The sequence below is a fragment of the Rhodnius prolixus genome, unplaced genomic scaffold (genome assembly GCF_049639745.1).
Source record: "Rhodnius prolixus isolate KJV_2025 unplaced genomic scaffold, Rpr scaffold_8, whole genome shotgun sequence".
Lineage (NCBI taxonomy): Eukaryota > Metazoa > Arthropoda > Insecta > Hemiptera > Reduviidae > Rhodnius > Rhodnius prolixus.
The window spans coordinates 5,941,097-5,969,019 of NW_027411593.1; the positions used below are offsets into that span (position 1 = coordinate 5,941,097).

Here is a 27,923-nt window from a genome sequence, read left to right on the forward strand (position 1 = left end):
CTGAAATTAAAGAAAAACAAAACAAGTTCCGACTTAAACATATAGAGAAAAAATAGAAGTCTTTGTTCAAAGAAGACCAATCTATAGACATTATTTGAAATTATACTAAGTCCTAAGTTGATAAGCATGCTTACAATATTTTATTAAACATTTCCAATCTTTCAAAGTACTCCAAAGTATCTCACTAGTTGCTAGAAAATATTAAAGCAGTCCTTTCTTATTTCGCCCAATGCTGGACAGCCAGCTAAAAAGTGAAAGAAGTCCTCGTTTTCAATGTAGTCACACACATCTCACACTTGGTACTATCAGCCTTAAAATGTTTATAGTTCAGATGCAACAAGTCTCCTCTACATTTAAAGATCCAACTAATACTAACTAATGACAATAATGGAATCATCTGAGTAGTGATTATTTAATTTAAATTTTAGTTCTCTGTATAGTGGAAAACTATTACAGTTTTGATAATAGTAATGATAATATTATTCTTTAAAGTCTTCTAAAATACGCATTCTGATATTTAGTAATAAATATAATTATGGTACCATTAACAATTTCTCCTTAAAATTGTAAGAGAAATAAGTAATTTTTAGTTTATTTAGTTTCTCATGCATTTTCCTCTCTCTTTCTCTCAGGAAAGAGCATCCCGTAGGGGGAAGTGGACTAGCCACTTCTTCAGGGATCTTGGCGTCCCTGCGGGTATCCCAGCCTAACAACTCCTTAGTCTGACAGCAACATACTCACTACTTGGATAATACGAGATTCCCGTTAAATAGAAATTACCTTTGAAAAAAACAAAACCTATATGGAGCTGTTACAATTACATCTTAGAGATGATTATGAAATGTCCTTCTAAGAAGATGAATATATTAATCTGATTCATAATACAAAATTACAATTGAAATCGAATATATAATTTTATTCAAACCATTTGGAAACACACCTCTCTTATAGTCACCTCAGAAGACACGCCTTAGTTGGCCCCATTTTTATTTTTTTCATTTTAAATTCTTTTCTTAATTTTTTTTTTAATTCTTTCTAAATAAACAATTCACCAGAGGACAAAGGCTAAGTGTGGGAGAATTCTAGGGAATAGATATTTGTTATTCTTAAAACATTTTAAGAATTATAATAAATCGTTGGTGTATATCGTATATTCAGGATGTAATTAGACTTTTGTAAAAAAATAGTGGAAATCCTCTCCTAACTGTAGATATGGGAATGCGCTAGCCAATCAGAGCGTAGCTTCTAAGACAAACCTTTTTATTCGCTGCAGCAACTAAGCATCCCAAAGTTATCTAGATTATTTATCTAATTTGTTTTGTGTTCTTCTACGGTGAAGATAAACTCTGGAAGTGAAAAATTTTTGTTTTAGATTTTCCCTCAGTTGGATTCAGAAAATTCCTAAGCTGATGGTATTTTGAAGCTCAGCGGTTTAATGGGGGCGTGGCTATCAGAAAGGATAATCGCCTCCAGATCCTGATAAGTTCATTCGAAGATTAACTTGAATACATCTTCCAATAGTTGTGAAATTCTGTTCTAAATGATGTTAAGGTGGACTCAGAATTTGTGGTAGGATCACTCCAGTCTCAGATTGCTTAACACCAATTGGCAGTAATTTTCCTCATTTGCCATTATTAGAGCAAATGATCATTAATAGTTTTGGCAGCATCCAAAAGACCGATGAGGGCTACTAGTAGATTATAAGTGGAACGGCTGGAACTGTGTCTTCATAAAACAAAAACTAAAAAGAAACATTTTAAATATTCATTTTAATTTAATGAAAGGTGGTCCAGATGAGAGTAGACATCATTTACCTGTTAAATATATTTATAGTGGTTCGATGGTAATTTGTTAATGAGCCACTTTGGATTTGTAAGACAAACAGACAAATTTCTGTCCGGGCTAGGCCCTCTCTCTCATTCATTCTATCTGTGGTCCGCCGGATTCCAGCCGCCGTACAGACTGCAGTCTCCATCCCCACTCACCCTGGAATAATGCGGCCAGTCACCAAGCAAGCTGTTACTTACACACGCTCAACATGCTAATCAATCATTCCGTTAGGAAACATGCGATAAATGTGATGAATGGGCCTGAAACATGAATTAGTTTCACTTGCCTGACATGTGTGCTGCCAATCGTAGGCTATGTAAAAAAGCAAAACAAAAAAGAAATGTTCAAAATAAGCCTGAAGTCTTGATTTCCGGTTTCTGTTTTTTTTTTTTTTTAGCTTAATTCTTACTTCTACTTTTTCGCAAGTAAGAGAGATTTTTTTAACGGAAGTCCACATTTTGAGTGCTTAAAGAAATAATATGGTTTTCACAAAATGGAGTGTGTTCCGCCTTAACTCGAAAATTAAAAGTCGGCTATTAAGAAATCGATGTACAGTCGAACCTCTACAATAACGGACACTGGCGGGGGAAAGCAAAGTGGCCGCTGTTTGGAGGTGGCCGTTAGAAGGAGGTAGGCAAGTTTCATAATGAAAAAATATGGTTTATTTTTCCAAACATCTATTTAAAAATTGTTTATTATTAATAGATTTAAAAAACGTACATAATTGCATAATTATTGCAGCTATATGATATGCATCAAAGTTTTTCTTAATTATCCAAAAAATTTATCAAAAAACTACATATTATTGACCTTAATTAATAATTTTTATAATAATCATCACATTTATTCATAACAATAATAATTTATGGTAAAATTATCATCATACTATCATCAATTATTAGAAAAATAGAACAAACCTTTCGGCAATTTGTCGATGACTCGATTTGGTTTTTGCAAAATCTTCCAACACACATTTATTTTCTCTTCTAGAGTTAAACCCACTTTCGTTTGGGAGACATATCGGAAAAAATAATATTGTTCGTCCAAAGTAATATTGAAAAATGAGATTAAAATGGTACAAGATGTATGGAGCTTATATAGGAAACTTTAGGAAAAACCAGGAAAAAAAAACAGAAAACTTGAGAGGGGATAATTACTTTTATATCACCGCTTCAAACGAACTTTTTTAATAATAAGGTGGTCGTTGGTGGGAGGTGAAACATATAATCCGTTCCCTGAAAATCAATGTCCGCGGTCGCTATGTAGAGTGACCGTTAGACGGAGGACGAAGTGTATTGGGGTAAAACGGAGAAATCCAAAAACTGGTCCGTAAATGGAGGTGGTCGCTAGTGAGAGTGCCCTTTATGGGAGGTTCGACTGTATCTATCAAAATTCTTCAGGATTTTTTTCAATCGACTCTTAAGTTCGACTTTACAGAATAATGTTACAATTATTAAGAGGCGGATGTTCTAAGGGTTTTTTTTAGGAATAAATGATAAATTTTATTGTTTAAATGTTAAATCTAAGACTGAAGGCTTGTTTTAAACTCGATCTACAGGTTTAACTATCTGACTACCAGATTATCTCATTCAATAAAAGAATTTACTGTTTCTTCATTATCAAGATTTAACAGGAGTGCACAGGAGAACCGGAAATGAGAGAGAACAAAAAAATCTCTAGAGTTGACTAGAAATGAGGATCAAAACAATAAGTAATAATTGTATTGAATGACCTTTTAAAAAAATAATAAAAAGAAAAAGAAGTATTCTATTCGCCAGAGGGAGCTTCACAACTTCTCCAGCGATCTATCGAATCTCTCCGCAGGGTGGTCAAAAGATTGTTCCTCACGCACGATTAGATTAAGATCTATATAACCTCAGATTTTATTATTATTTCTTTTTAATGTAATTTTAACGGTGGAGGCAGAAAGAACAATATTCTTCCTGTTCTAAACCCAGACAAGCGCACAAAAACATTCTCTATGTGGGCGTAAAAAAAATAAGGAATGCTGGAGAAAGAGGTGGAAGGAGGAGGAGGAGAAGAAGAAGAACGATAGAAATCTTGAAGCAGGGATTACATGATTACAATGTGCAGATGTGTCATGAAGTAGAAATATGCTCCTGGAGATGGTCACAGGAAGCTTCTTTAACCGACGAGTTGGACTGACTCTTTCTTCTGGAATTTCCCCGTAGGAAGAAGTAGGATTAGCCACTTCTTCAGGGAGCTTGGCGTCCCTGCGGGTATCCCAGCCTAACAACACTTACACTAACACTCCAAGCACACATATACAGACAAAAAATATGTCTTTTACAGATAGTTGAACAGATTCATTTGTCACATCATAAGCTGTTAAAAATCGTTCACAAAAGTATTCATGTATACATACTTCTCCGCCCGGTGTTCATCTACTTCTCCGATACATGGGCCATTACCAAATCTTATGAGATTTGCAGTAAAAGAAGCGGTCCGGATTGAAGAAGTGTTTATTAAGGAAAAGGCAAAGGATAGATCCTCAGGAGCGACAGACTAGGTGGTAAGAATGGTCTTTTTTTCCACTGATGGATTATTTTTAGAAATAAATAATATGGGAGTAGATGGAACATTTTCTCCTAGAGGTAGCTGCTATGGGCTTATCTAAGATGCAAAAACGATGCTCAGCAATGGAAATTGGGAGTCTGCTGCAATGGAATTGATGGGATGGACCTGCAATGGTTAGCCTTCTACGAGTACTTCAACTTCGGATCAAATGATGAACACGAGAGATGAGATAAAATTTCTACATCCATTTCGATTTAGCAAATCCATATTTTCTATGTTTTAATTATATGCGGCTGCTAATTACTGATACTAAAAAAAACTGGTTGTGAAAAATGCATGTCCAATGCACAATGCAATTTCTTAGCCAAGTTAGTGTTACTTCTTCCATTCCGCCTTGCTAAAATCATGTCCCAAATACCCTCTAGGGCGGTGCTAATTTGAACAGTTAGTACATTAGTTTGCATTAATATAGCAACCCGATCTATTTGGGCAGCACCCTTTGTTTTGTTTTACAATCGATTCTCTCTCTCTCTCTCTTCTTATTATATTTTTAAACTAATTAGAAAAAACAATATTCCCCTGTCAAAATAACATTTGTAGATTCCACTTTTTTTGTTCTTTGACAATCACAGCTTGCTGGGTATTTAAATGAAATTAGTTACATTAGTTTACTGGGAATTTAGTGTTGCAAATGAGTTACAACTCACAAGCGACTTGTTTTAATTATTTAAATAGACTGTTTTTCTAGGTAAAGTGAACAAATGCAATTCTTGACTATATAGAAAAAACAAGTTTGCCTATAAAGTATAAAAAAGAATGATGCAAACTAAATAACTTAAGAATTAATTAGAATCAGGTAGCTGAGACTAAATACACCTCTAGCTTTTCCCCATTTCTCCATTAGTTCAATTGCAAGTTCTAATATAATACAGGGGATAGAATACCGGTTTAGAAAAAGGAATATATGTGTATTCCAGGAGGAGAAATAATCTGGAGCGTCTACTTCCAAGACAATCGGCCTTACAGTCTTACAGTCTGTATAAATTAATTATGTAGATGAACTTCTGTATAATCAGAAATTAGTAATCTTTTCTTTTATGGAAGTAAGATCCGTTTTGTTCTTTTTCTCTCTCGATTTTTACCAATATTTCCGGTCTTTTCTGTTCATGAAAGAACGTACATTGTACCGGAAGTTGTAAGAACTATAGAAACGTTCTTCGTCTCGGCCAAACTAAATGTCCTATTTATTATAATGTAACAGTTGTATTTAAAATATGTATTCATTTAATTAGATGTTTGCATATATAAATTTCTTATTGTAGGGAACTTATTAATAATTTATTATCCTAGATTAAGGTATACAAAATACTAGATTATAAGTACAGTTCCTGTTTTTCTGTTTACAAATTAATAAATGGAAAAACTAGTGTGAACACGCACTTCCTTTTATCGTAATTAACGCAAATTAGTTTTGATTTTTCTAACTAAAGGAAGTTATACGAAGAAAGTAGAAAGTAATGCAATCTTGTTAAAGTTATTATGTTAAATACGTTTATAAAATTCGCTGTATAAAGCAGGGGTCCCCCAAACTACGGCCCCCTGAGGACATTTATCCGGCCCTCGCCGCACTTTCGGAAGGGGCATTTCTTTCATCATTGTTGGTCAGTGAGAGGAGCACTATATTGTGGCTGTGCCGCAAAGCGCTGCGTCGCTCATGTACAGTACTCCTTCCAATGACCCTGATGCACGCCTTACGGCTCCGAAAACAGTGCGTAAAATAACAGCCAGAAGTAGGAATAAAGGCAAAGCACTATAACTAAACCCGGACATTGGACCATCTCATTAGCCAAAAAGCAGGCCCATAATTCCCACAGAAATACTAGGGCAGTTTGTTGATTTAAATTTACTTGTTCTTTATCTGGAATATCCTATTTGTTCCCGTTTTGTTTTTTTTTACTTTAAAATAGTTTGTTTTATAGTCTGGGCCCTCCAACGGTCTGAGGGGACAGTGAACTGTGGCCCCCTGTGTAAAAAGTTTGGGGATCCCTGGTACAGGGTGACCCAGTGAAAATGACCACATTTCTTTTTTGAATAGCTCTGGTGGTAACACTGCTACAGGGACGAACGAGCGCTCTATGGTTAGTAGAGACCTGGGAGATTTCTGTTATCAACATTTTAGTAATCATGGAACGTTACCCTGCAAAAGAACGAGCATTTTGTGTAGAAGCGTATTTTCGAGATAAATCGGTTGTGAAAGTTCATAGAGCGTTTCGTAAACAGTTCAAAGTTTACGAAAATCTACGCGAAAATCGATCCTCAGGTGGGTTGAAAACTTCCGTGAAAGTGGTAAGACGATTGATAAGATTCATCCAGGTGCCAAAAGAACAGTTCGTACACCGGAAAACATCGGAAAAGTTTGCCAAGCAATAAAAATTAGTCTAACTCGTTCGTTCCGCTCGCCGTCATGCAGCTTCTTTAAAGTTATCAAAGGAATCTGTGCGTCGAATTCTAACCTCAGACTTGAACCACCATCCATATAAGTTGATGATCACTCAAGAGTTGAAAGAAACTGATTACCGACAGAGATTACTTTTCGCCGAAAACACGTTAAAGAAATTGGACGATGGTGAGATTGATTTAAATAATCTTTTAATAAGCGATGAAGCTCATTTCGAACTCTCTGGATCGGTAAATAAACAAAACTTTCGGTACTGGGCAAGTGGTAATCCCCAATTCATTCCAGAAAAACCATTACATAGCCAACGATTTACAGTATGGGCCGGTGTAGCGTCGTGGGGAATTATCGGACCGTATTTTTTCGACGGTACCGTCAATGGAGAGAGGTACAGGGAGATGTTAAACTCGTTCCTCAACCCCCCCAACTCCGCCGCAAACGTCGTTTGAATCGAACCTGGTTCCTCCAGCAAGACGGGGGCAACTTGTCACACCGCCGTTCTTACACTTGCGTTGTTGAAAGAAACGTTTGGAATTCGTTTATTGTCACGTTCTTCAGATTTCGCTTGGCCGCCTCGCTCGCCAGATTTGATGGTTCCAGATTTTTTTTCTGAGGGGGTATTTGAAAAGTCGTGTTTATGAAACCAAGCCCCGTGATCTAGAGGATTTAAAATCGAGGATTAGAGCCGAATTCGCAAAAATTTCGGCTTCCATGCTGAAGAAAGTATTCAAAAACTTCGTTAAACGATTGGAAGAATGTAAAGCCCAGAACGGTCACCATTTGAAGGATGTAATATTCCATAAATAATCTCCCATGTTTCTACTTTTCTAAGATTTTTTTGTTACTTTTATATCTATAATACTTTTGTTGTTATTAAAGAAATAAATGTGGTCATTTTCATTGGGTCACCCTTTATAAAGAATATTCAATTGTTTGAACCATAAGAATCTAATATCGTTATTATTATTATTTTTTTTTATCCAAGTTAATTAGGAAGATTTGACAATTATAGAATTTGCCTAAGAAATTTTCACAACCAATTTTGTAATTCTTCAATACGTAGTAGCCATACACTACACAGAAAATGGCGAATCAATAATTCACTTGACTTTATAATAAAGATCATAAAAAGCCAATCAATAGAAGATTTTTTTTCGCTTAATTTCGCTTTCATTAAATAAAGTACAAAATACTTTTCGTATTGAAAACGCACGTGCTACGACTGCTGTCAAACGAACTAGACTGATCTCTGGGAGCGAAATTTATAAACAATTAGCCATTATCCGAATGCTTGAACATTATCTTGGGCTATTCATTTTCAACTTCTGTGAGAAAATTCAAATAATTATTGAGATAATAATGATGGCAGAACTTCTTCCGGTTACAATAATTTATCTTATTTATTTTTTTTTGTATCCGGCCCCCCCTCACTCTAGTCTTGAATTGCTTCTCAACTTTGCAAAGCGACAAATTCGTTATGTTCTCATTTTTTTTGTTTCTCACTTTTGTTTTTGTCTGTTTTGTTCAGCCGCTTTGTTAGTACGCATTATTATTTATGTTTATTTTCCTTTATACAAAAACCCAAATGAATATACGACATTACTCTAACCACTTTTCAAATTTACTTTGCCATTTTTATTTAAGAATAAGATGTAAAACTGTGTGCCATATTCTGCTTACATTGCAAATGGTGATTGATGATTTGGGATTTGACAAAATAACAAACAAGCTTTTTCAACATTAGCTTTATTAACTGTTTCCCCTACCACATCGACTTTCTTTCCGAAATATCACCACCGCGCACCTGCGGGCTTATATTCATATGGTAAATTCGTTCTCATTATAATTCACGCGAAAAGGAAATGAACGTCTTTTGTTTTTTCAAAGAAATCATTTGAAACATGCTCACATCTGGCAGTTACGTTAAATTATTTCTTTTTAGAAGTATTTATTTTATTTTGATCTATCTGCTTCTTCCTCTGTCTTCTCACTTTAGTTGACAAATACAACATTTATTGTGAAACAACAATCATACCCACAGCTCAGGATAATTCAAGACAACAAGCAGCATATGTGTAGATCAGTGATTCCCAAAGTGGTCTATATCGACCCCTAGGGGTCTATGACAACCTGCAAGGGGTCTACGTCAGCGAAAAAAAATTTGGGGGTCCATGAAATGAAAATGGGGGTCCACGATAGTGGATCTCAACACATACACTGATAGTACCTATTTACTTACATCATACTATCTTATAATATCAAAACATATTCAGCGCTGTTACCAATCTCCTAACGAAAAAAAGAAACAGACTGGACATCATTAGCCGAGGAGATTTAAGATTAACCCTTACAAAATTGACGCCAAATGTTGATAATTTATTATTAAAGCATCAGGTTCATCCTTCTCACTAAAAATATTGACTTATTGCTTATGTTATTTTATTTATAGTTTATTTTATGTTTGTTTAATGTTACGTATATTTTACATAACAGATACAAAATTTTATTTTGAGTAGTTTTAATTTAAATTCAATTAATAAATGTATAAATTAACATGTGTTTTTACTTTAAGTTTTAAACACTAAACTTCACTACAGTTAGAAATTTACAGGAAATCAATATCAGGTAAGTAGGGGGTCTACCCAACACGGAAAAACATGGCAAGGGGTCTACGACACAAAAAAGTTTGGGGAACTCTGGTGTAGATGGTACAATGAATCAAACGAGTATATAAAACGCAGATATCGCCACGGTATGTAAACCCTTTTTTTCACCAGTAAACATAAACTTATAATACAAACAGGAGCAAAGTGATGGAAACCTAATATTACAAAAGAAGAAGAATTTAGTTTTAAGAAATTAAAAGTGATTAGATCGATCTGGTGGCTTCACTCTAATCCTAGACCATCATTAATTAGCACACCAATTTAAACAGATACATTATCAGTATCCAGGGATTTGAAGCGGGATATATTTTGTAAGAAAATAGATTTTGGAGATCCAACCAAAAGAGATTTTATACATTACTTAATGATTAATAAGATGTTGGAAAATGGGATATATAAGTATTAGGGAAAAGTAAAATATTAGGGAAAACGGGCGCCGCATTTCATTGGTCGGCGGCGACGATAACGTGCGGGGGAAGGAGCACGTTATTCTTTTTTTGTTTTAAAATTTAATTTTGTGTGGGGGGAATTTCTAATGATGAATAGGATATAAATATTTTAAGATGGGGTTTATATGTGTGGGGAAAAGAGCATATTTGGGATTTTTTGATCCTGGCGGCCAGTTGAAGGGATATTATATATAATTTTATAATGAATGGGCTATTTGATGATGGATAAATATGTTTGGGTTTTTTAATAACTTTCACCCAGGTAATTTATGTTATTAATTATTAACTATACTAGAATTTATTAACTATTTGTTTATAGACATATCTTAGCTTTGTGGTGTGTGTGTGAGCACTGTAATGAGGTAGTAGTGATGGGAATGTAATTATGTGTGTGTATTGTGAATAAAAAAATTATATATAACTGATTGCAGTTTAACATCTGTTGATGTTTCTTCAGCTTCAGTCCTGGAGAATAGCTAACTAGTCTCTCACAAGATACTAGGTTATCTCCTAGGAGCGTTTTATGTATTGAAGCACGCCTTGTGAATTCTAAAATGAGTTACTCCCCCAAGTAGATGGACAAGTCAATTTGTTTTTTTCTTGTTCAATTATTTATTTACTTAAATTAACATTTTTTTTTTCTTTTATCATAACTTCATTCAGTAGTTCCAGTTATTTTATTTCATTTAAGTCTGTTTAAGTGCGGCGACTACGTAATCGATTTTTTTTTTTTAATGGATAATCTATCGATTGTTCAATTAGAAATGGAAACAGGAGTTGCCTGAGTACAGGTAGCTGTGAGGTGACGCAATTGTAGATGAAATGTCGTTGGAGATAAATTAAGTGGCTGGCTTTAACGTCAATTACTTAAATCTGGTGGCTTGGACAGTGGCTATTGGCGAACACTTTAACATCGATTTCTTAAATTAATTATTAAATAAAATCCAAAAGCCTAGGCCCTGGAATCGAACCCAGAACCACAATACGTCTTAGCTCTAACCACTTGGCTGCAATTATGACTTCCAGATTAGTGTAGAAGCAGGTAGGGGGGGGAATGGAAAAAGTATTCAGAGAGTGGTTTAGGACGTGTAATTTGACAGGGACGACAAAATGTGGGTGGAACACTTGTACGATTGTAACCCTCACTAGTGAAGGTTTTCAGAGGTGCAGATTGTAGTCTTCAAAAATTTGAGTCTTAAGTTTAAACTTTTTTCAGCTAAACCTTATTCTGGTTTGAACCAAAGATTTTTTGACATTTTTCATTCCTTCAAAAAAAAATGTTCATTTTGAGCTGAAAAATTGCCCTAATATTCTAGATGTTTGACTAGAAATCACATATTTTGCCTTTTATTCAATAATTTGGTGACCGTATGCTGCGGCACCAGAGGATCCAACTTCTGGTAACGCTTTTCAACTATTTTTGGATCGTGTTCTAATATTATTCTAACATAAATAAATATTTATTAATTTTGAAATTAGTCCTTTTGAATAGGTCACCACGATAGCCGAGCGGTTAGAAGCGTGGCCCGCAAAGCTTAGATGTATTGCTGGTTAGTGGGTTCGATTCCTTCGGTCTAAGCCTTGTATTTTTATTTAATGGTTAATTTGAAAAATTAACAGTAATGTATAGTTAGCTAGTCGCCTCTGTTCATGACATCTAAAATACTCCTTCCAACTTTACTCATGCAAAATTAATAAAAGATCTTAGCACAATAGTTTTATTAAGAGCCGCTACATAAAATAAAGATATCCATCTAATATTTATTCATATAAGCTTAGAGCAGCAGTAAGTATTATGGATGGTATGGTCAGCCATTAAAACTAACTAGCATTTAAACTTTACAACTAACGGTGTGACTAATGTATATTTGAGTCTGAAATTATTATTGTATATTATAAAACCAGGATTTTGTCACATGACCTCATTTTAATTTATATATTTTTTCTTTATTACCTGTTTTGTAAAAAAAAAATATATAATAATAATAAATAAATAAAAAGTAAAATAAAATATATAAGTTATATAAAAACAAGAAATAATTTTTTTATTTATTTTCTCTACATTTATGTATTCCACTTTTATTACATTTATTATATTTGCTACATAAAACTTAGTTTAGTACTTTCTAGTTAATTTTTATTGCTTACATTTACTGGATTGGTGAAAGAATATTAAGTGAGTGCTCCAGATTTGCTGAAAACCAGTCGAATGATGTAGCTGATCAGTTTACAGCAATATCAGTTACTTATAATCACTTTCATGAGATTACTATTGTACTTATACAGGACTATAATTACTTTCTAGGGGCGGGTGGGTGTTGGTCTAGTGGTCAACAGCGTGTCTATGTGTGTGGGAGATCCCCAGTTCGAATCCCGCGTATGGCTACTTTTTTACTGTTATAAAAAAAAATTGTTTCTAGTAAAGTATGAACCTCCCGCCCCGTTCCACGACACCTAATTGGTAGTTGGTCGTTAAGTCTTGCCTGAAAAAAAATATGCGATTACTTTCTATTACTATAGTGAGAATATCAAATCAAATCGATCAGATTATATCGATTCAGTGAAATGATGCTTGAGGTATTTTCCTCGCTGATTATGTTGGGCGATTTTGATTTTCCACGATTTTACACTTCTGAGTGGCAGAGGATACACACAGAAAAGTATATTTCAGATAATAACTCCCAATCGATAATCTCGCTTCTTTATTAAATTCTTCCAAAATCATTTAAACAAAACGATAACTTAATCAACTTCGTCAAATTTTCTTAAATTTCAATTTCTGGACTAGCGTAGATAAAAAAAAGAAAAAGTAAAGTAATGCCTATTTTTTTCAGGCAGGCTTTACATCCAACTACCAAAATAGGTGTCGCGGACGGAGGCGATTATTATTCTTTACTGTAAATTTCTCATATAAACCATTGGGAATATAGACTAGTACCGCAATACATCTTAGCTGTGCGGGTCTAGCCTATAACCCCTCGGCTACCGTGGCGATTAGCTAACTATACTTTACTGTAAATTTCTCTTATAAACCATTGGGAATATAGACTAGTACCGCAATACATCTTAGCTTTGCGGGTCCAGCCTATAACCGCTCGGCTATCGTGGCGATTAGCTTACTATACTTTGCTGTAAATTTCTCATATAAATCATTGGGAATATAGACTAGTACCGCAATACATCTTAGCTGTGCTGGTCTAGACTATAACCGCTCAGCTAATGTGGCGATTAGCTAACTATACTTTACTGTAAATTTCTCTTATAAACCATTGGGAATATAGACTAGTACCGCAATACATCTTAGCTTTGCGGGTCCAGCCTATAACCGCTCGGCTATCGTGGCGATTAGCTTACTATACTTTGCTGTAAATTTCTCATATAAATCATTGGGAATATAGACTAGTACCGCAATACATCTTAGCTGTGCTGGTCTAGACTATAACCGCTCAGCTAATGTGGCGATTAGCTAACTATACTATAAATTTCTCATATTAACCATTTGATAATGTAGACTAGTAATATTTCTTTGCTTTGAGGTCCTCACCTCTAACTGCTCGGCTACCGTAGCGCCTTATTAGAATTTTATTATATAAAATTATTATTAAATTTACAATTTTCTGTGAAGTGACTTTCAATTGCCCAGTTAACATACACTGAAAGATCGCCTACAAATTCTTGAATAATTATTCAAATAGAAGTCATAAACCTACAATCATACACTGCATACAAAGATTTTAGAAAATCGTAGGAGCGATTTTGGTAAAAATTTAAATGAAATGTGATACTTGCTGGTTTGTGTTCTTTTTGTAGTTTTTTTCCAAACCCTTATACTTAACTTTTTATACTGTATGATTTTGTTCACGAGATAATACTAAAAATGCTTATATAGTATAATGAATATTCATGTATGTATTTTACATTTTTTTATTTTTTTTAAAAATAACATACATAAAATGATTTTTATGTACGTGTATGTTTTTATTATGTTATTGCTTTAGCGGTTTCAAATGATTAGTTTTGCTTCACAGTATGTAGAGGTTTTCTGTTAGTGATCTTCAAATGCACTAACATATTGCTGTCGCACCGTTGTTCTTCACCAAGAATCAAAGAAAGATACAGAAAAATAAACTTGTGGAAAAAAACGAAGAAGAAGAAGAAATCCCAGCCAATAGTTGAAGACTACAAGGACATTGAGGAAGAATGATACAAGGAGAGGGGTACTGGAAATAATAACAGATAAAACAGAACGTGAGTATCTCCTTGGACCGCAGAATCCTATCTCATCTTTCTTTCTATGTGCTTATGTGTATGTTTTCTCCCTTGTGTTCACAATATAATCAAACATATACACACTCTATCATGTATAAAAGGACTCATCTAGGTACCGTGAGACAATAGCAAAACTGTGGAACTGAAATATGTTATTCTTACGTACACAAAAACACTAACATAACTTTATTGTGTTGGAATATTTTCTATCTTTTTGTCTTTTTGTTTTTTTTTTGTTTTTTGTCCATATTGTTCCGTCTTAAAATCACCAGTTTGTACAAGTATGCTCTGTAATCTGTTCTTACGACACATTGTCAACCAACATATCACAACTAAATGTATATTTTTCTATTCACAACACTTGAGTGTATGTTTCCAATTATTTTTTAGCCTCCTTTATTTCTGCCTTTAGTTCACCTTATTGTTCTTCTTACTAACTTATAAATCAATAAAGGGTTTTAGTTAAAAAAAGAAAAATATAAACTAAATGGCTGGCTTTAACATCAATCACTTAAACCTGGTGGCTTGGACAGAGGCTATTGGCGAACACTTTACCATCAATTTCTTAAATTAATCATTAAATAAAATCCAAAAGCCTAGGCTGTGGAATCGAACCCAGAACCACAATACGTCTTAGATTAGATTAGACTAGGGCGGCCTCAAGGCCTACGCCACTGCGTCCCTTTTGAATCTATTGTGGCTCTCCTCACTCTAGAACTCGCCCTTACAGACACTGTCCGTTTAATCATACTCTTAAATCTGTGAGAACGACTCCTGGGTAAAGCTCTCTGGCCTTGGTTTTTCCTATCCGAGAATTAACATCCTTAGCCGCACGAGCCCCTCGCACTGACACAACACGTGCAGTGCCGTTTCCTCCTCTTCTTGACAGAACCTGCAAAGGCTATCTATCATCTGCCAGGCCCATGCAATGCATGTGCTTCCTGAGCCTGCAGTGGCCCAGCTAATAGGCCTACAATCATCCTTATAGCAGCCCCACGTGGCCTTGACGGATTAATTCTGCAGTCAGCCTCGGCAAATAGCCTTTAATGAACTGCTTCGCCTGTCTCTGCCTAGTTAGTGGTGGCAAGCCACCAATCTTGAGACCTACTCTGCACCCATAAGTTAATGAGCGCAGATTTCACACACTTCGGAACCACAAAACAAAGCTTGACTTTGAACATATAAACACATAAAACTTTACAGAAAACATTCTCTGGATAAGGGTTTTTTTTAATTGGCTAATTTCATTGCGTTAACATTGTGGGAACCTTTCTTGTAGTTTGAGTCGATTTTTGTGATTTTCAATGTATAATTCTCTGTTTGCATGATGCTGGAAAAGCTCTCCTCTTTTGGATGGCGGTGACGTTATAGGTACCCTTGGTATTTAAGTTTCTCTGTCGTTCTAAGGGATCAGTGTTCTTTCTTTACTCGTACTTAATAAGACTCTTCTCCCACTATTCAATAAGTGAGTTGTGGTCGTTTCCAGTGAAATGCAGCCAGCTGGATTCGAACTTCCACCCGTGTTCCAGCGAATGGCTACACTCTCTTGAGCCCAGATTCTTTCAAATCAAGAATCCTCGACAATTCAACCAAACATATCACGCATATATTTTATTATTATATCCTTGTATTGTTCAATAGCATCACTGACAGGTTCCGGTCTTCCATACATCACAATCTAGGTTAATCAGTTAGTGCAGATATTTCGACTTCACTTCCTGCTGCGAGTGTACTGCTGCGAGACGGAAATAAAATTCAAATCGAAATCTTGAGGCACTAAGCTGAGTTAACCTTCACTGTGATGATGGGCTGAATGTTCAAAATAATCGATCAGGGATTCGATAAATATGGGCGATAATATCGAAAGCACTGCGGTTCATTACCATATTTTCAATTAAAGTTATGGATGACTATAAATAAACGCTTTAGATTGTTTTCCGGTTAAGAAGATGGACTTTAAACAGTCTCGCAAATCGCTTTCTCTCAATCTTGACTCAATCAATTTCACTTTAAAGCTTTCTTAAGCATGTTTACTGCATCACTTCTAATCGTCGGTAATAATATACATTTCATGATTATTAGAAAATAAATTATTAAGTTCAAAGTTATTAGACCAGATAATAAATAATAATAATAATAAGATTTAGTTTTTATATAATTATTTATAAAAATAGTTTAGTTAAGCGTAGTTAGTTCATTCATAGAAAACGCTGAGTTAACCATCATTACTTGAAGGTAGTAATTTTCTATCCACTAATGAGCCATAATTGAAGTTAGAAACTACGGACCAGTCTCGGTGCTTCACAACACAGTAAACTACTTCACAGTGTGAATACGCAAGACAATGTTTCATTCACACCTAACTTACGATTTAATTAGTTTTAGTGCTGTAAGTTTATTCCAAAAAATAAGATTAAATTTCTCCAGTCAAACATCTTTCTTCTTCTTCTTCAAACTGTTTGGAAAGCTTTATTTCGTGATCTCTAGTAATCAGGATAATCTAGATCGAATTACTTACTTCACTAACATGGAGATGTGTAGTAGATAGACCAACAAAATAATAGACTAATTCATAAATATAACACATTTATTGCGGTAAAAAAATGAGTTAAATACGAGTGTAAAATAGCCCTATATGTCTGTGAGTCGTGAACATGGTTAAATGTGAGTGTAAGATAGTTCTATATAAGTCTAGTGAGTCGTGGACATGGTTAAATATGAGTGTAAGATAGTTCTATATAAGTCTAGTGAGTCGTAAAGATGGTTTAATATGAGTGTAAGATAGTCCTATATAAGTCTAGTGAGTCGTGAACATGGTTAATATGAGTGTAAGATAGTTCTATATAAGTCTAGTGAGCCGTCAACATGGTTAATATGAGTGTAAGATAGTCCTATATAAGTCTAGTGAGTCGTGAACATGGTTAATATGAGTGTAAGATAGTCCAATATAAGTCTAGTGAGTCGTGAACGTGGTTAATATGAGTGTAAGATAGTCCTATATAAGTCTAGTGAGTCGTGAACATGGTTAAATATGAGTGTAGATATCCTGTATAAGTCTAGTGAGTCGTCAACATTGTTAAATTTGAATGTAAGATGGTCCTACATAAATTTAACACGGTTAAGTGTGAACTGCATTTGTGTTTACAGAAATTGCCACTAGAGTTCTCCACCGGATGGAGTTTAAAGTAAGCTTACTGCCTATTTAATGGCGGCTCACAAGCCTACATTGTGCTCATTTCTCTTTTGTCTATTTCACTATAGAATAATAAAAATTCTCAACTTTTTTGTTTCTGTTAACAATAATTGTGTAAAACATTAAGTATTATCCCAAAAGAAATATTATTTATCGTATTTTTAAAGAAAATTTTGTTTCTTGCTTAAATCGAAAGTTTATCAAATACCTATGGGAGAAATGTTGAAAAAAACATTTTAAATTAATTATTTCCTTAATTTTAAAGCAGTAGCCAATCACAGTGCAGTATGGTTGCAGACTGTGGGCGGGTCACGCCCCACCACTAGTGTAGTCACGCCCCTTCCAATAGAAACCAGTTATGGGTGGATCCAGTGAGTACTAACAATGGTGCTTCAATACCTTTCTAAATCTTTTATTTTCTCACCTTTTATTAACTTTCTTTTGTTATTTTAGAAATAATATTAATCTTAAGTAGATATTAGAAATAATGCTAACAATTTATTTAAAAAAAAAAATCATTCTTAATTTTCAAGAAATTTTTCATGAGTTAAGATAGTTTTCGCCAGTTTCACTTCACTTTCTCATGAAAAGAATCTGGTATGAACACTCACATGACTTTTTCTTACCATAATTTACGAATATAATTGAATTTTCTTGTAACTTAGAATTGCATAACAGAAAGAAAAAAGGATATCAGATTAATAATAATGTCGATAGAATGCGACACGTTCCCTCAGAACCAAACTATTAATTAAGAAACAATTACAAGTCAAATTGACATTTAAGCTTAAGCTACGCCATTAGATCAGCTTCAAATGAATCCGTTTGGAAAATTCATAGTAAATTACAGGAAAAGTCTTTCTATAAAATTGCACTTCAGGGGTATTAATTTCCTTTCTTCTCGGAAGTTTGGTTAGAAATTTAATAATGAAATATCTAGAGGTAGGAAAACCTTAAAATATCTTAAGGGAAGTGGAGAAAACCTTATTTAACCCCTCCTAAAATGAGTGTACGTATAAGATGGTAGGTCTAGCGAGTCGCCAATGCGGTTAAGTGTTAGGGTGGATCTATCTTGGTTTAGTGAGTAGTATGCTTGTGAAGTCCAAGTCTGAAAAACTTAATCGAAAAGTTTTTGTTGGCTATACTGAGAAAGATGGCCACGCCAAAACGTGATCCGAAGGTGGAAAATTTGGCGCGATCAAGATGAAGTTAAATTAATGAACTAAATCATTTCAATTGACATTAAATTAAAAATTTAGTTGATTAAAAAAGAAAAAAGCAGTTCTAATAAGTGTCAGAATTATATGTTAATAAAATTCTCCTAAGTTCAGTTTAACGAACGTTTTTTTTTCGCTCCATAATAATCAAAATAGGTGTTGTAAGTTGAGCAGTAAATGTCGAATTAATAAATAAACGTAATTTGATAAGTATCAGTGTCAAGTTAGACTGAGTCGAACTAAACAGTGACTGGCTCGTTAAGACTAGCAGACTTGTCTGTCGCTTAGCGGCATAACGACAATCTAAACGACCTTCATCTACGAGATAACAAAATAATGTTTCACAAATCGCTAAAATATCTTAATAAATATTGTTACTTTAACGCTGCACACTTTTATTTTTATGTATTTATTTATTTTTTTATTTATTTATTTGCTAAACACAGCTTAAGCCATTTATACATTCTACGACACCAGTATACAGGGTGACCAGAGTTATATGCTCCACCCACTTTTTTTTTAACGGCGGGAAATTTCGAAAAAATAAAAAACACGTATTTAATCATTTTTAGTCTAGTTTATTTTCAGTGATTGACCCATTTTTCTAAACCCTTGTATCTCGAGATACAGCATCCAACTTTTGTTTTTCAAATGGAACGTTATATTTTTTGTTGAATATTTTTGTAGTATTTGATCTCCTAAAAACAACAAAAATTTTTTTGAAATCGGTTAGGTTTTTCAAAAGTTATGGTAATTTAAAATATGAAAATCAAATTTCAGTTTACTGTCAAAATTACGTTATTTTTTTTAAAGAATCTATTCAAACTGGGCACAACCAACGGATAGGCAAGCCAAAACTCTGGACTCCCACGCTTTGCTTGTAGCAGCATTTATCGTGGCCCATACTTCTACAGAGAGAACTTAACTGGTGAAAGGTATCCAACTTTTTTTTCAGAGACATTTTGCCAGTTCTTCTTGAAGATGTTTATCTACAACGTCGGATAGATAAGTATTTTCAACAAGATGGTTGCTTGGCACATAATGCGAGAGTGGTTCGAGATTACCTGGACAGAAATTTCCATGAAAAGTGCTTAGGGACTCATTGTCCCATCCAATGGCCACCTCGATCTCCGGACTTGACGCAAGTGGACTATATTTTGTGGGGATACCTAAAAAAATAAACTGTAAATTATCCTTAATCCCGTGGCTTCAGTCGATGATCTGAAACGTCGAACTACTCTAGCCTGCCTAGATCTTGACTTCGCTACCATAAGTGCTGCTACAAGCAAAGCGTGGGAGTCCAGAGTTTTGGCTTGCCTATCCGTTGGTTGTGCCCAGTTTGAACAGATTCTTTAAAAAAAATAACGTAATTTTGACAGTAAACTGAAATTTGTTTTTCATATTTTAAATTATCATAACTTTTGAAAAACCTAACCGATTTCAAAAAATTTTTTTTTTAGGAGCACAAATACTATAAAAATATGCAACAAAAAATATAACGTTCCTTTTGAAAAACAAAAGTTGGATGCTGTATCTCGAGATACAGGGGTTTAAAAAAATGGGTCAATCACTGAAAATAAACTAGACTAAAAATGATTAAATACGTGTTTTTTATTTTTTCGATATTTCCCGCCGTTAAAAAAAAAAGTGGGTGGAGCATATAACTTTGGTCACCCTGTATATGTATACTCGTACACGGAAACAGTATTTGATGGTGTAAACTTTACTACTGATAATTATGATTGATTCCGTTTTAAATGTAGTAACTTTTGGTGCATCCTTTAGTTAAACTAATTTCCTGTTCCGGGAATCGATGAAAGCTTTTCCCGTTTACGAAACTTCCTCATACAAATAGGAGGGGAAATTATCAATAAAAAAAAAAGTAAAGTAATTGCCTATTTTTTCAGGCGTGCTTTACGTCCAACTACCAATTAGGTGTCGTGGGCGGAGGCGACTAGCAAACATACTTTACTATAAATTCCTCATAATAACCATTAAATAAAATCCAAGGCCTAAGACCGGGAATCGAACCCACTAAACCAACAATACATCTAAGCTTTGCGGGTCTAGCCTACGTATAACTCCTACTTCACTATCAACATACATACTTTACTATAAACTCAAATTAACAATTAAATGAAACGCAAGGCCTATACTAGTACCGCAATACATCTTAGCTTTGCAGGTCTCGTCTCTAACCGCTCGGCTACCGTGGCGCCTAGGAAATTATCAATAAAAATAATACTAAAAGTGACGTAATAATGGTTTAAACTTTGACAGGTCTATATATTATAATATAATATACTCGTATATTTTGGCGAATTCATAAACCAGCCATAACATAAAATAAAATAAAAATCTTGTATAGAGAATTTTTGTTGAAAAATTAGTGAAACAATAATGATGGAGACGAGTATGACGCGCAGGTGTGTATCGGAATACGGACCGTGGCTAATCACACGGGCCAGGAAATAGGAATGGGATGTTAGCCGTTAAGTTTGTCGCCGTCCGAGCTTTGTGCCTTGGAAAGTCGCGCACACCTCCTCAACAATCTCCAAGATCTTACCATATTATTACTGACGGCATCAATTGCCGTCCGTCCGTAGACATGGGGATAATTTACGAAAATCTGAGACCGGCGCTAGTTTCATTGTCGCCCACTCCGCTTCTCCCTTCACTTATCATCCATCTTCGTGTCTTCCTTTTCTTTCTTTTTTTGTATTTCCTGTTCTCGCTTTTACAAAGTGTCAACGCTTTGCCCAAATAATGATCATTGAAACCTGTCATTTACTCAACCTTTACAGATAATAGATTTGCTTTTTTTTTGGACATTTTTATTTTTTAAAATATTTTTACCTCCCACATCACACATATATCGCCATCATACTTTTCACTTCGGCATGCAACATTATCATCTGGGATGGTTTGCAGAAAGGTACACATGAAGAAATCCAGAGAAATCCAAAAAAAACTCTTCATTGAAATTTCATTTTTAACGTTTCCACAATCTCTTACTCCACTTCTAAGAAGATTTGGGGTTTTTACTGGAAATCTTCGTTTCTCATACCCCTCAAGTACAAGAATACAAAATGGTCTCAGATTGCCAGACTCCATCTTTCTTTCTGTGTAAATGTGAGTAAATATTTGGATTATGGTAAATCTATACATGGCATCGTTCAAAGCCACCTTTGCGGCTATGATATCTGGTTCATACACTTGGCTGAACGAAGTCGGAACTGAGGAGGATAATGCTAGTACAAGACATTGCTCCTTTAACCAGTTCAGCGGTATAATTTAGTTTAAAAAAAAAAAAATCCACAGTGTGCGGAATTAAAATCAGACAATGACGTGTATATACACGTCGAACGCAAGGCAAAAACAACCAAAAGTTTACAATAGTCGTAATAGTCACTGCAAGCGACTTTTTCTGCAATCTCTTGGGGCTTACAGATTACAGAGCATTCTGTGCACATTCAAAAATCTTGCACCGCTTCACGTATGCATTGCTCCAGTTAACTAGAGACGCAAGAGCTTTTACAAGGAAGAGAAGAGCTTTGAATTCTGTGCAAAATGAAATCATGCTCGTACTGAGAGGTCTGAATCTCTATCTAAGGTAAAAAAACGGGCATTGCACAAGGGGTTGAGAGCTTCTATTTGTGTGAGGTAATTCCCCAATCTCTAATGCGGAGACCAAACATGTACCAACCACTCATCATTTGGCTGATTCCCTCCACCCACTTCCGTATAAAATACTTGGCAGTTCTATTGGTAAGATAAACATCCCACCAAATAATATTCTTATTGTATTTTATTAAAATTTCGAGTTTTTATGGTTAATGGCAATTTTATAATTTTCACAAGATTATACGTACACGTCAAACACACTTAACAGATTAAGCAGACATCTTCATAAAGAGGGACCACCAATATAGGAAACCGGATATCCGTTCCATCTCTCCTTTCCGCACTCGTAAATATTAGCCCTTTTTCTTAAGCATCACTTCCCTCAACTAGGCCGTCTCATTCTCTAAATGAATCTACAAAGAAAGTACAATTTTATCCCCCACAATCTAAAAGTTTTGTAAACGCCCTCAATTTGTTCAGTATTGTGAGACTTGATGAATAAAAGTGCCTGAAATAGAACGATACTGGCCGGGAGACCTTTAAGCACCACATCTTTCTGCTTACTCATATTATCTTCGCTGCACCAATCACAGTAGCGCATTTTTCCACTGTTTCCCTGGCCCAGTTGTGTGTCAGAACACAAAGGGCGCTTTCGTGCGTAAATAAGTACGGACTTTTCAAGCCCATTGTGCAGCTCAGTAAGCTTATTGTCAAGTAGGTTTTTCCAATGTTTATAAAAAAATAAAATTTAAGAAAATTTTAAACAAAACTCTGACGCTTAAATATTTCCCTTACAAACGTTTTCACTTGCTGAAATGTTGCAACTATCGATGGCTAATATTTTTTGTATATAATAATATTGATACGATTCGATTTGTCACAATCGAGTTGTATCGAGTCGTCACAATCATCTCCGTTGACTAGCAATTATCGATTCATCAATATCTGAAATCTGATTAGCATTATTTTTTTTTTTTACTAAAAAATGTGTCATAATAAAAGTTATTGAATGATAATGGAATGACGCACGACATAAGAATGAAATTTCTCTTCCTCAAAAAAGTTAAATAAAGTAATACCTATTTTTTTTAGACGGGCTTTACGTCCAATTAGGTGTCGTGGACGGAGGCAACTAGTAAACATACTTTACTGTAAATTTCTTTTATTAACCATTAAATAAAATCCATGGCATACATTGGGAATCGAACCCACTAAACCAACAATACATATCAGCTTTGTGGGTCTAGTCTCTTAACCGCTCGGCTATAGTGGCGGCTTTCTCTTCCTCAAATAAAAGAAAATATTATAAACAATTTTTTTAATTATAAGTCTCCACCGGAAGTCTTCTCTGTGTAGGTATCAAAGTGTCTGGTAGTATTTATCTACCATAAATACCACGAAAACTTCAGAAAGTTCAAATTTGAAATATTTGGATTAGAAGATTCCACGGGGACTCAACAAGTAAGCTTATGGACAAAATTTGACCAACCAAAAACGTTAATTAAATTGATTTTTCGTTTTTTTTTTTTTTTTTGAGAATTTTATTAAAATCCCCCAAATTTCCTGTTTGCCAATTTAGTGAGAGTTAGTCAAACAAGGCGAAAAAAATGGTTTGTGAAAACGTATGCCCATTTGAAGGTGGTAAAATGATGGAACTAAGAGCATATTGTGTGGAGATGGACGTGAAAAGTAGAGCGAACTGGCTGTGGGCCAGAATTGTCACAGACCTGTGTGTGCATGCACGCTCGGCTTCCCTCTCCTAAAAGCCATGCCACTGCTGACTGACTGACAAAATGCATATCCAGACTCCGCCGTACCCTACCATCAACACTTTCCCCACCCAGCGGACCAAGAAGGGGAGGCAATCACCCCTCTAGAACGCCAGTCACCTCATTCAACTTATTACCACATACAAACTATTAAAATAATAATAAAAAGCACGCTGTACGAGAGCACAGAATTCTAAACGCTTGACATCTGCCAAACTCGTTTCCTTGAATCAATAATTAACCATCGCTGATTGGATACATTACTGTATGGTGGGGTGTGCCATTTTTTTAAATTTATTTTTACATTCTCTTTCAAAGTACACTTCTACTTTTAATGATCTTAAATGTAATTCTTGTCAACGTAGTGAAATTTCCACGTTAAACATTTAAACTACCAAATCGTTTATCGCTTCAATGCTATAACTGATTCTCATTATACCTTGCAAATAATACTGACTCCATTAACTCTTTAATAAAAACTTACAGTTTAAAATGTTAAGTATAAGGGTTGATTAAACGCCAAAAGGTACACAAATCAGCAAGAACCCAACATTTCATTAATACTTCATTCATATCATTTAAGAAATTTTACTGCATTAACTTTTCATTGATATTTTTAGAATATATTAGATGTCACAGACCCTTATGCTGGCCACTTCATTTATAATAATTTTTTTGTGAGAATAATAATAAAATGTATATTTCTTCATCATAACTAAATAGAAGCTTATTTTAACTCTATTCCACATTATTTTTCTGATTTATCTCTATTATGCCCTTTATTCTGTGTAATCACATACATATGTACATTAAAATAAAATAAAAAGTTGAGTGTAGTTCTGATTACTATTTAAATTTGAATCACGAAGTTAGAACAAAATTTGAATCTTCAATTCGTCTAACAGAGTATTTGAGAGCACAAATAACACACAGTTAATAACAAGTAAATTATTCATTTCTCAGTTGTAATTTAATGCAGTCCCTTTAATTGAGTAATTGCTGTAAAATACTTTAATAATTAACTGTCCTAAATATGTGCAAATTTTATATATTTTATATTCCATATATACATATAAGATTGTGGGAAGAACACCTAGATTAAGAATGTAGTTGAAGAAAACTTTATTGTTTAATATTAACCCAGATTAATTATTACCTATTATTTTTAACCCTTGAATACATAAAGTAACAATCACTTTAATCGAAGAATTAACTTAAACCGACGATTTTTATTTAAAAACTAAATAAATAAAATAAACATAACGTTTTTCTTTTCAACCTGTGATTAATAGTTTGATTATTACAGATTAATAGATATTACAGTCAATCTAAGTGAAATGGTGCGTTACTTGAACAGATATTTTGTAGATGAAAATGGCCAGCATAAGGGTCTGTGACATCTAATAAATTCTAAAAAATATTAATGAAAATTAATGCAGTAAAATTACTTAAATAATATCAATGAAGTATTAATGAAATGTTGGGTACTTGCTGATTTGTGTACCTTTTGGCGTTTAATCAGCCCTTTAAACATTTTAAACTGTAAGTATTTGTTAAAGAGATTTTTGTACCTTTTGGATAGATTTCCCTTTTTGCTTTACAGATTTTCTTAACATTTGGAATTAGCAATAGTTTCATTACAACCTGATATGGTGTTAAGTCACACCCGTAACTACCACTGGAGAGGTCTTTTAAATGAACGGTCCCAAAAGAATCCGCAACAACTTTTCTTCGGTAAACGTTTCAATTAAAATTGGAAGGTATTTGTGAGTAAATAACAAAATATATCAAATTGGTCGTAGTTATTGATTATTAAGGCGGGCCTTACTTAAGTGGTGCAAACTCCGTTTCTAATGTTGAAAACTCGAGATCCACAAAAGCTTTATTCTCATAAAATATCGAATCGAATGACAATTCGACGATTGACGTAAATCAGTTCACGCGTCGATAATTTAAACGATTGCAATACTTCCTCTTAGTAGGTGTAAGAGCATAGTAGCACTTTAGAGTCACGTATGGAAGCTTTTACCACTTCTTCGTGCTAAACTTTATCAAACCGGACTAAGCGTTATAGAAATATTGGTAATAATAGTTTTAGAAAGGGCCTTACTTGCGTGGGGCAAACGCCCCTTCTTAAGTGGCACAGCACCGAGACTTAAATGAAAATCTGTACAAAATTTCGCTTCGAATGATATTTCATTCATGAAAATCGGTTCACGCCTCGATAATTTGAAACGATTGCTGTACTTCCCCATAACAGGTATAAGAGCAGATCTTCGCTTTAATGTTACGTAGAGGAGTCCTAACCCTTTCATCCTACCAATTTTTATGTAAATCGGGCAAAGATTTGCAGAGTAATTAGTAATAATAATTTTGAAGGGGGCCTTATATACATGGGGCTAACTCCTCTCTCATTCGATGTACAGAGTCGAGACCCCCAAAAGGCACATCTACATAAAATTCCGAATCGAATGACACCTCATTCATGAAAATCGGTTAGCGCGTTTAGGCGCTACGTTGTTTACAAAAAAGGTAACAGGAAGAAGAAGAACAAGAACAATTTATGAAAATGCCGGTTTTGCTCATTTTCAGCAACTTTTTTCTCGAAATCTATTAGATCTGTGTTGTTGCAAAACATTACAGTCATTAAGGAGGATTTTCCCCATATTTTAAAGAAAATTTGAGAATTTTATCTTTTATAGAAAAAGAGAAAAAAATTGTCAAAGTTGGGTGTTTTTCAACGTTACGCTTTTTCGTGCAGTTTTTGATGATCAACCCTTATACAACTGTCCTATCGGACAGTTTTAATGACGTGGAAGTAGATCGAACTGGCTGTGGCCAGAATTGTCACAGACCAGTGTGTACTTGCACGTTTTCCCGTCGGTTTTTGTCGTATTAATAACAAAACAGCAGTGAAAAAAACGCTCGTACAACTGCGGCCTAAAAACTGGAATCTGCGAGAAAATTCACTCGTTAATGTAATTTTCTCTTTCAGTAATTCCAACTTACGCATTTTCTTAAAGATAGAAATATATCAGTAAGATTTATTCAGAGGAAATTGCACTTCCTGGCTAAGATTTATGAATTGGACTAAATGTTGGTATCAAGCACTTCTTCCCTTTTTGAATTTTCCTCTTTTATTAAATCCGATCTTCAGATCTCTTTCTCTCCCCCTAAAATAATAATAATAATAATAATAAAATAATTCAATAATTCAGTGAAATATTGGAGACAAAAAAGCTAAAAATAGGTTTATATTAAGCACATAGAAATAATTTGTATTAATTTGTAAAGAAAATGATTGTTACACGTCTCTTAATAAATCATTGTTTCTTGTGCAGCTAAAAATTTAAAAAATTTTACAGCTCCTCTTCAATGGGGGGCACCCAAAAAATTCGAATTTTATTTTGGCATTTTTCCGTACCATAGTGGGCTTAGTACAATTGCTTGGTATTTTACCAACATTCTTTGGTTATTTTTTGACTTATTTTTCTCTTTTTTTTTCGTACCCAATAATGTACTTAATCTAAAAGAGTTTTAATTGAAAAGGCAGTGCAGGTTATAGTAACCTTATCTTTTCCAGTTAGTCTGCTTGAACACCACGTGCTTACACATTCTGGGTTCTGCAACTTCCGTACGAGAAAATCCAGCTTGCCTTACACCACAACCAGTTTCCACAACGAGTTTATTGGATACTTGGAAAACCTGAAACTGTAAGTGATTTAATATATTTTTCTTTTACTTCTTAAATTCACTTTTTTATTGTTGTTTTTCCTCGAACCACCCAATTATCGTTTTCATCTCGTTTATTTCCACTCCTACGTAGAACTACAGTTAACTTAACAGATAACTCTTCTCCATCAAATTTCATTGATTATATTCAAGGTCAAACAAATATTGATATCTAATGTAT

At 34.3% G+C, this 27,923-nt stretch overlaps 1 protein-coding gene across 10 annotated transcripts in view; it reads left to right on the top strand.

Annotated features, from left to right (window-relative positions):
* Positions 1 to 13,950: 13,950 nt before the first annotated feature.
* LOC141450764 (uncharacterized) overlaps positions 13,951 to 27,923 on the top strand; it is an 84,760-nt gene continuing 70,787 nt past the window's right edge. For 5 of the 10 annotated variants that reach the window (XM_074121536.1, XM_074121532.1, XM_074121534.1 and 2 more), the window contains exons 1-2: positions 13,955 to 14,186; positions 27,594 to 27,723. The gene's annotated coding sequence lies outside the window, so the exon portion shown is untranslated. Of the gene's footprint in view, positions 14,187 to 27,593; positions 27,724 to 27,923 lie in introns of all 10 variants that reach the window. The other 5 variants (XM_074121539.1, XM_074121541.1, XM_074121540.1 and 2 more) reach the window with 3 other exon arrangements.